Source organism: Rattus rattus, chromosome X, assembly GCF_011064425.1.
Source record: "Rattus rattus isolate New Zealand chromosome X, Rrattus_CSIRO_v1, whole genome shotgun sequence".
NCBI classification, from domain to species: Eukaryota; Metazoa; Chordata; class Mammalia; order Rodentia; family Muridae; genus Rattus; species Rattus rattus.
The window spans coordinates 112,306,417-112,315,672 of record NC_046172.1 but is presented as its reverse complement, the minus strand read 5'-3'; positions in this window follow the sequence as shown (position 1 = coordinate 112,315,672).

Below are 9,256 nucleotides of genomic sequence, written 5' to 3'. Positions count from 1 at the left end.
GGATTGGTGGGAGGAGATGCTGTGGTTGTGATATATTGCACGAGAGAAGAATAACTAAAAATTAGAAAAAAAAAACCAAACCAAATAAAGAATGAACCAACTAATCAACTAGAACAAAAGCCAAAGGCCCATGTCAAGCCTAGAGGTTAGACTCACTCCCCCTCTCTGTCTGTCTGTCTGTCTATGCATTCTGGTGTAGCTCTAAGCTATTGTGCCAACACCTGTCTGCGTGTTGCCCTGCTCCACATCATGATGATAATGGGCTAAACTTCTGAGACCAAGAAGCAAACCCCCCAGTTGAATGCTTTCTTTTAGAAGAGCTGCATTGGTCATTGTGTCTCTTCACAGCAATATAATAGTGCCTAAGGCATATGGATAGTTACACAAATTGGTCTTTTGAGATAGCGTTTTCTTACCATAAAATGAACAATTTCGAAGTGTGCAATTCAGTGCATATACTTTATTCACACTGTGAGCAATTCCCAAACAGTTCTTATCATCTGCAAAAGAAACCTTGCATCTTTTGACAGTCATCCTCTATAACTCCGTCCTCTAGTCCCTGGGAGCTACTAATTTACTTGATCTATGTGTGGCTTTGCCTCTTTTGCACATATCTTGTTTAATTTTTCTTTGTGTGTGTCCACATGTGTGTGCACGCCTCGTCTCTCTCTCTCTCTCTCTCTCTCTCTGTGTGTGTGTGTGTGTGTGTGTGTGTGTGCATGCGTGCATATGGGCTCACTTATCATGGCCTTGCATATGGTGACCAGAGAACCACTTTCAATGAATCTGTTCTCTGCTTTCACTGTGACTTCTCAGATTGATCTCATGCCATTACGGTTGTGAAGCAAACATCTTTATTAATTCTACCATCTTGCCAACCTAGTCTACATGTTTTGTATAAAAGGAATTACACTATGTGTGCTTGCCATCTGATTTCTTTCTCCTCAGTGTTTTTGGCAGTGCTACATTCTTTTCTATGGATCTAACATATCTTGTTTGTTCATTCATAAGTTCAGTTAGTTCATAGATATTTGTATTCTCCCCACTTTTGAGCTATGAACAAGGCTTCCATAAATATTGCATATAATTTTATGTGTTCATCTACCACCTTTCCACTTTCATTCAATGTATTCTTTTTTTCCACTTCTGTAAGTAAAGTAAAAAAAAAAAAAAAAGGAACACTCATTCACTTTTTTGCTTCTCTTTGAGAGTGAACTTGTCTTCTTTTTCCCTTTGTATGGAAAAACCTAACTAAGAACCAGATCCCAGAAAAACAAATCATACAGCACTTTCCAGTTTACAGTCTAAACTGAGAACTTTAGTTAAGGATAATCTGTAAGAAACATTAGTTTGAGCCACATGAAACTGCCAGTATTCTATCATTGTATTTTGCTTCAGAAAAAAATGGCAGTTTCATGAGGTTCAACCTAAGAGATTATTTGATAACACACAGTATATTCCTAATCTCACCTAATTACTAATCAACTAATAATAACTGTTGTGCTTTGCTCTGAAGTTACTGTATTTTGATGCTAATTCCACTGCCCCAAGGACAGCTGAACTGAGTCAAGGACTCAGAACTCAAGTGACTTCACCAGAACCACCTCTCCATTGAATTTGTAAAGTACTGGTGAGGGGCAGGTACAGGATAGAAGGAGGCCTGTCATTGGAGGAGAAGGAAGGATGGGTGGGAGAGAAGTTTGAAGGAAGAGGAGGAGACTAGGGTAGAGAGGAAGAGACAGGGGACGGAGAGAGGGGAGAAGCCATGGCAGGTGATGTTAAGATTCTGCTCTGTGTATTTACAGGTTGTTATTAATGTTCTCAAGGGATGGAGAGTACCGGGCTTTGTATGTTTAAGTGGGCAATTATATTTTACCAATTGGATCTAAGATTATTGTGTTGTGTGTTCTTTTATGTGAGGGTTTGAGTGTAAGAAACTGTGCGGCTGGGCTGTGTTTCCGCCAAGATATCTAGCAGATATCTTGGGACACCGCGGTGTGGGCTTAGCGGGGTAAAAGACCAACTTTACATTTTTATTTTTATATTTTTACAACAACAAATAACAACATCATTAACAGTAATAATAGTAATAAACCTCATATTTCTATGTGTTCTTTAAATTCTGTCATCTTCCTTCACACTGAACACAGACAATATTATTAATAATGATCTGACTGAACAAATATGCAAATTATACTTTAGCTGTAACAAACTCTCCATATAATAAATTATAACATTATGTATAACAAAATATAATAAATTATAAGCTTTTAATTAGCAATGTCAGTTTTGTTTTTTTATTATATTCATTTTGTAAAATCAGAACCATCACAGTAATATTCCAAGAACTTTGTACATGTTTTTTACTTCAATATATTCCTATTTATTTATTTATTTATTCATTTAAAACATGTTTTATTTACATTCCTAATGTTGCCACCCTTCCCAGTCCCCACTCCAAGAGTTCTTCCCACCTCTCCCTTACCTTTGCCTCTGAGAGGATGCTCTGCTACCTAACCCACCCCCTAACCCATCCTCCCATCCCTGCTTCACCTCCACCAAATCCCCATTCCTTGGGGTGTCAAGTCACTACAAAATTAGGCACATCCTTCCCCACTGAGGCCAGACAAGGCAGTCCTCTGCTGCATATGCACCAGGGGCCATGGACTAGCAAATGTATGCCCTTTGGCTAGTGGCTTAGACTTGGGAGCTCCCAGGGGTCCAGGTTAGTTGATCCTTTTGTTCTTCCTATGGGGTTGCCATCCCCTTCAGCTCCTTCAATCCTTCCCATATTCTTCCACAGAAGTTCCCTACATCAGTCCAATGGCAAGTATCTGCATTTGTCTCAGTCAACTGCTGGTAGAGCCTCTCAGAAGACAGTTGTGCTAGGCTCTTGTCTGCAAGCACAACATGGCATCAGTAATAGTATTAGGGTTTAATGTCTGCCCATGGGATGAATCCCAAGTTGGGCAAGTCACTGATGGCCTTTACTTAAATCTCTGCTCCATCCTCCCCTTGCATTTATTTTAGACAGGAACAATACTGGGTCAAAAATTGTGAAGGTAGGTTGGTGTCCCCATCTGTCCACTGGGGACCCTTTCTATCTACTGGAGGCGGTCTCCTCAGGTTCCCTCTCTCCACTGTTGGGCATTTTGGCTAAGGTCATACCCATTGAGTCCTAGGATACTCTCACATACCAGGTCTTTGGAACTTTCTAGAGATTCCCCCACCCCATGCCCTTCATCCCCTGCAGTTGCATATTTCCATTCATTCTCCTGGCCATTTGGGCTTCTCTCCTAACTCCTGCCCCATACCTGGTCCTGCCCATATTTCACCCTCCCCATTCCATCTTCCACTCTCTGCCTCCTGTGATTATTTTGTTCTACCTCCTAAGAGGGATTGAAACATCTTCACTTGGGCCTTTCTATTGTTAAACTTGTTATGATCTGTGGGTTGTATCATAGATAATCTGTAGTTTTTGACTAGCATCCACTTATCAGTGAGTACACCCATGCATGTCCTTTTGAGTCTGGGTTACCTCACTCAGAATATTTTCTAGTTTCATAAATTTGTCTGCAAAATTCATGATTTTCTCATTTTTTTATTAACTTGAGTATTTCTTATATACATTTCGAGTGTTATTCCCTTTCCCGGTTTCCGGGCAAACATCCCCCTGATTTTCTCATTTTTAATAGCTGAATAGTAATCCGTTGTGTAAACGAACCACATTTTCTGTATCCATTCCTCTGTTGAGGGACATCTGGATTGTTTCCGGCTTCTGGCTATTATGAATAAGGCTGCTATGAGTATAGCAGAGCATATGTCCTTGTGGTATGGTAGAACATCTTTTGGGTATATGCCCAGGAGGTGTATCTTCTGGTATAACTATTTCCAATTTTCTGAGGAAGTACAAGATTGATTTCCAGAGTGATTGTACTAGTTTGCCAGCCCACCAACATTCTTGTAAGCATATGCTGTCACTTCAGTTTTTGATTTTAGCCATCCTGATTGGTGTAAGGTAGACTCTCAGGGTCATTTTGATTTGCAATTCCCTGATGACAAAGGATATTGAACATTTTTTCAAGTGCTTTTTGGCCATTCGAGATTCTTCTGGTGAGAATTCTGTTTATCCTTGTACCCCGTTTTTTATATTGGGTTTTTTTTTTGGAGTCTAAATTCTTGAGTTCTTTAAATATATTGGTTACTAACCCTCTATCACATGTAGGATAAGTTAATACCTTTTCCTAATCTGTGTGTTGCAGTTTTGTAAAAGCAATATATAGCAAACCAACAGCCAACATCAAATTAAATGGAGAGAAACTTATAGCAATTCCTCTAAAATCAGGGAAAAGTCAACCCTTCACAGTATCTCACTATCTATTCAGTATAGTAATTGAGTTCTAGCTAGAGCGCACTAGAGCACAACAGACATCAATGATACAGTTTGGAAAGAAGTCAAGTTATCTTATCTTCAGATTCAATGCAATTCCCATCAAAATTTCAACTCAATTCGTGATAGACAAAGAAAGAGCAAAAAAAACCCAGGATACTGAAAATTATTCTCAACAATAAAATAACTACTGGGAGAACCACCATCCCTAACCTCAAGCTGTATTACAGAGCAATTGTGATAAAAACTGTATGGTATTGGTACAGAGATAGGCAGGCATATCAATGGAATATAACTGAAGTCCCAGAAATGAATCCACACACTTGAAGACACTTAATCTTTGACAAATTAACTAAAACTAGTCAGTGGAACAAAGATAGCAATTTCAACAAATGGTGCTGGTTCAACTGGCAGTAATCATGAAGAAGAATGCAAATCAATCCATTCTTATCGCCTGGTAGAAAGCTCAAGTCCAAGTGGATCAAGGACCTCTACATAAAACCAGATACACTCAAAACAATAGAAGAGAAAGTTAGGAAGACACTCAAACAAGGGCACAGAGAAAAATTTCCTGAACAGAACACCAATGGCTTCTGATCTAAAGTCAACAATTGACAAATGGGACCTCACAAAATTGCAAACTTCTATAAAGCAAGGAGGCTGTCAATAGGCCAAAATGTCAAACAACAGATTGGAAAGTCTTTACCAGTCCTACATCCAATAGAGGGCTAATATCCAATATATAGATAGAACTCAAGAAGTTAGATTTCAGAGAGTCAAATAACCCTATTAAAAAGTGGGGTACAAAGCTAAACAAAGAATTCTCAACTGAGGAACATTTAATTGCCAAGAAGCACTTAAAGAAATGTTCAACATCCTTAGTCATCAGGAAAATGCAAATCTAAACAAACCTGAGAATCCACCTCACACCAGTCAGAATGGCTAAGATCAAAAACTCAGGTGATAGCAGATGCTGGCGAGGATGTGGAGAAAGAGGAACACTCCTCCACTGTTGGTGAGATTGCAAGATGGCTCAACCACTCTGGAAATAAGTCTGGTGGTTAGTCAGAAAATTCGATGTAGTACACCAGAGGACGTAGCTATACCACCCATGGGCATATACCTAATAGAAGCTCCAACATATGCCACAGATACATGCTACACCATGTTCATAGCAGCCATATTCATAATAGCCAGAAGCTGGAAAGAACTCAGATGTCCTTCAACAGAGGAATGAATACAGAAAATGTGGTACATTTACACAATGGAGGACTATTCCGCTATTAAAAACAATGGCTTCATGAAATTCTTAGGCAAACGGATAGAACTAGGAAATAACATCCTGAGTGAGTTAACACAATCACAAAAGAACACACATAGTACACACTCACTGATAAGTGGATATTAGCCCAAAAGCTCAGAATACTCAAGATACAATTTATAGACCCCATGAAGCTCAAGAAAAGGAAGACCGAATTGTGGATGCTTGAGTATTTCTTAAATGGGGGAGCAAAATACTCAAGGGAGGAAATACATAGACAAATTATGGAGCAGAAATGGAAGGAAAGGCCATCCAGAGACTGCCCTACCTGGCCATCAATCCCATATACACTCACCAAACTCAGATTATTGTGGATGCCAATAAGTGCATGCTGACAGGAACCTGATATAGCTGTCTCCTGAGAGGCTCTGCCAGAGCCTGAAAAATACAGAGGTGGATGCTCTTAAGCCAACCATTGGACTGAGAATGGGGTCCCCAGTGGAAGAATTAGAGAAAGGAATGAAGAAGCTTACAGAGTTATTAACCCTAAAGGAAGAACAACATATCATCCAACCAGATGCTCCATCCATCCCCCCCAGGGCTCCCAGGGACTAAACCACCAGCAAAAGACTGCAACATGGAGCCACCTATGGCTCCAGCTGCATATGTATCAGAGTATGGCTTTGTTGGACATCAGTGGAGAAGAAACCCTTGGTTCTGTGAAAGCTCAGTGTCTGAGTGTAGGGGAAAGCAGGAAGGCAGGAAGGAGTGGGTGGGTGGTTGAGGGAGCACCCTCATAGAAGCAGGGTGAGGGGGGATGGGATAGGGTGTTTTCAGAGGGGAAACCGAGAAAGGAAATAACATTTGAAATGTAAATAAAGAAAATATCCAATAAAAGAAAAGAAAAAAAAGTAGGGAAGAGAGCTGCAAGTTTTTTTAGTATCTAGAGGACTAATATGTCTGTTTTTAACATAGTATCTTATATAATGTCAGAAAATCTGCACTTATGAAACAATAATATTTTTCTTAGGATACTACCAGCAAAATGATAACACTTGTCAACATGTTAGCATGGATGTTGGAAACTTCACAATACTCCTCTCCTAGGTGAAGAATTACAGCCAATCGTGTCTACTAAAAGGACAGTTAGTCATCACCAGGGATAAGACCCCTGAGTTGTTGTCCAATTCCAAGCAATAGGTCTTAGACAAACACAGATGCAATCTTTGAATGGACTCAGGAGAGAAAAGCAGTGAAGGAAAGAAAGAGGAGAGATTGGTAGAGGGGTAGGGGGGAGAAGAAGTGGTATAATATAATATGTTAAAGAGAGGTCATGAATTTGAGAGTGTTTTGGGTGCCATGGGAGGAGCTCCACGACCAGAGGAACAGCACAGATATAGTATTTGTGTACAAAATTCTCAAAGGAAAATCAAATTAATATAGCAATTTCAAATTAAAAACTCAATCTTCCCTTCATTCACATGAATGAGTTTTGTATTATGGAGGATAACACATTGGTACTTGTGCAAACTAGACAAGTCCTCTATCACTAGGATACACCCTTACCCCTTAAATATCTTTTGCCCATTTCATAAATAAAACTGATTCCCAAGAATACTGTTATATAAAAAATTACAAAATAGGATTAAAAACAGAGCTTGTGGCTTATTTTAATAGTATATACTATTTTAAATATAATATTTTTCAAATATAATATGTTGCCTGATAGAAATATATCAAGAAGAAGATTAGGAAATAGTGACCATCAAACAATTGTAGTCTCTAGTTAGTAGCTTGTTTACTAACTAGTTAGTAAGGAGATAAATATATAACAGTGTAAGAAAGAACATGAAGTATAAGGTGGACATAAGCATCTGATGAGAGACATGCAATACATTTGGAGAAAACATGTGTTTGAAATATGAGTAGTTTACTATTCCATTGATAAATAGAAATTGTGCAATGTTCTTTTTGAAACAATCAGCTGTGGTGACATTAGATAGAGGGTTTCCTACAGACCTTAAGACAAATATCCAGACTTTCGATAGAGGCTTTCCTATAGACACTGAGACAAATATGTAGACACTAGATACAGGCATTCCTATAGACCCTAAGACAATATCTAGACATATGATAGAGTCTTTCCTATAGACCTAAGAGAAATATCTATATAAGTATCTCACATGGAAGAGTTTTTTTGCAGACCATTAGAAACTGACTTATATGTCTGCTCTGTAACGGTCTTGGATTTCTTCATCCAGACTTAAGTCGTGCTAAGAGAAGCACATGCACTGCACCGGCATATCATTTCCATCTTTTCCTTTTCTTATTAAAGCAATACTGCCTGCCTCTAATCACCAGAGTGGGAAGTTTCATCCTATAATTAGAAAGCTTTGCCAATTATAAGTGGTACTCATTTATTAAACCTCAAGTATTCAAATTGTCGCAAAGTGTTAGGTGGTGATGAAGCCAGGGCTTCCAGGAAAATACTTCGAATTTTTCTCACGATGCCTTAGAATTTTCTAATATTAACTTTATCAGTTAACAATTAGAAGATATTCTAGGAAAGTGAATGAGTAAAATGACCACTCCTAAGTAAATTGACAAGAGAATTATGTATATTAGTTTAAAACTTGAGGCATAATAAATGGCACAAATTTATTGTCAGAAAAATAATTGACGATGACAGGTAATTTAAGAATAAATATTGGAAGCTAAGCATGATGGTGCATGCCTTGATTCCCAGCACTCAGAAGCCAAAATGGCTCTATCAGAGATCTCTATGAGTTTGAGGAAACCCAGAGATATACAATTGAGAGATCTTTCTGAAAAATAAAATTGATTTTGAGGAATTATGCTTCTGTAGTTATAACATTGTTTATAAGCTTGAAGGAAAGGGAATGAGTAGGATGTTTGAGTGCCTTAGGAACATTTAAAAAGCAGGCAAGTGAAGGACAGATACAGTAATACCATGCTTAGGGGAGTAGAAGAACCCCATGCCCGTATGTAAGGGGTCTGGGTTCAACAGCATGGAATTGCATTGCTAAAACAGCCCTTGCTAATGAACGCCCTTTGAGAAGAAGGTCTCTCACTTTGCTTTACAATCATGGGGGAATATAAGAAAATATGTCTCTGAGAGTTTAGTATGTAAATAATGTCTATAGTTTTCATATAGTTCTTTGCAATTCTATCCATTTTTAACTGTAGATTTCTGGTTATTTTAATTTTATTCTCATAAACATTGAAAACATGCTAGAAAGGAAAAATAAATATCTTTCTTCTATTGTCAGTCATTGGTAGAGTTTGTAAGGATCACAGCTGGGTGAGTTTGATGATTAATTTTCGACTATAGTAGCCTACTTAACACCTAACACAATGAAAACGACTACTACTCATGCAAAGATAGTGTGAATGCTATGGTAGTGATCAACCAATGTCTGACTATATTTAAAGCCATATTTGTGAGATACAGACTATATGTTGGACTGTTCTTAAATAGGTCAAAAATTTGTGGCTAGATAACAAGCTCATAGTCTCTAAGGGGACCACCCAATACTATTATTCTGTTAATTGGAAACAGCATTACAATGACTTTTGTTGAACAT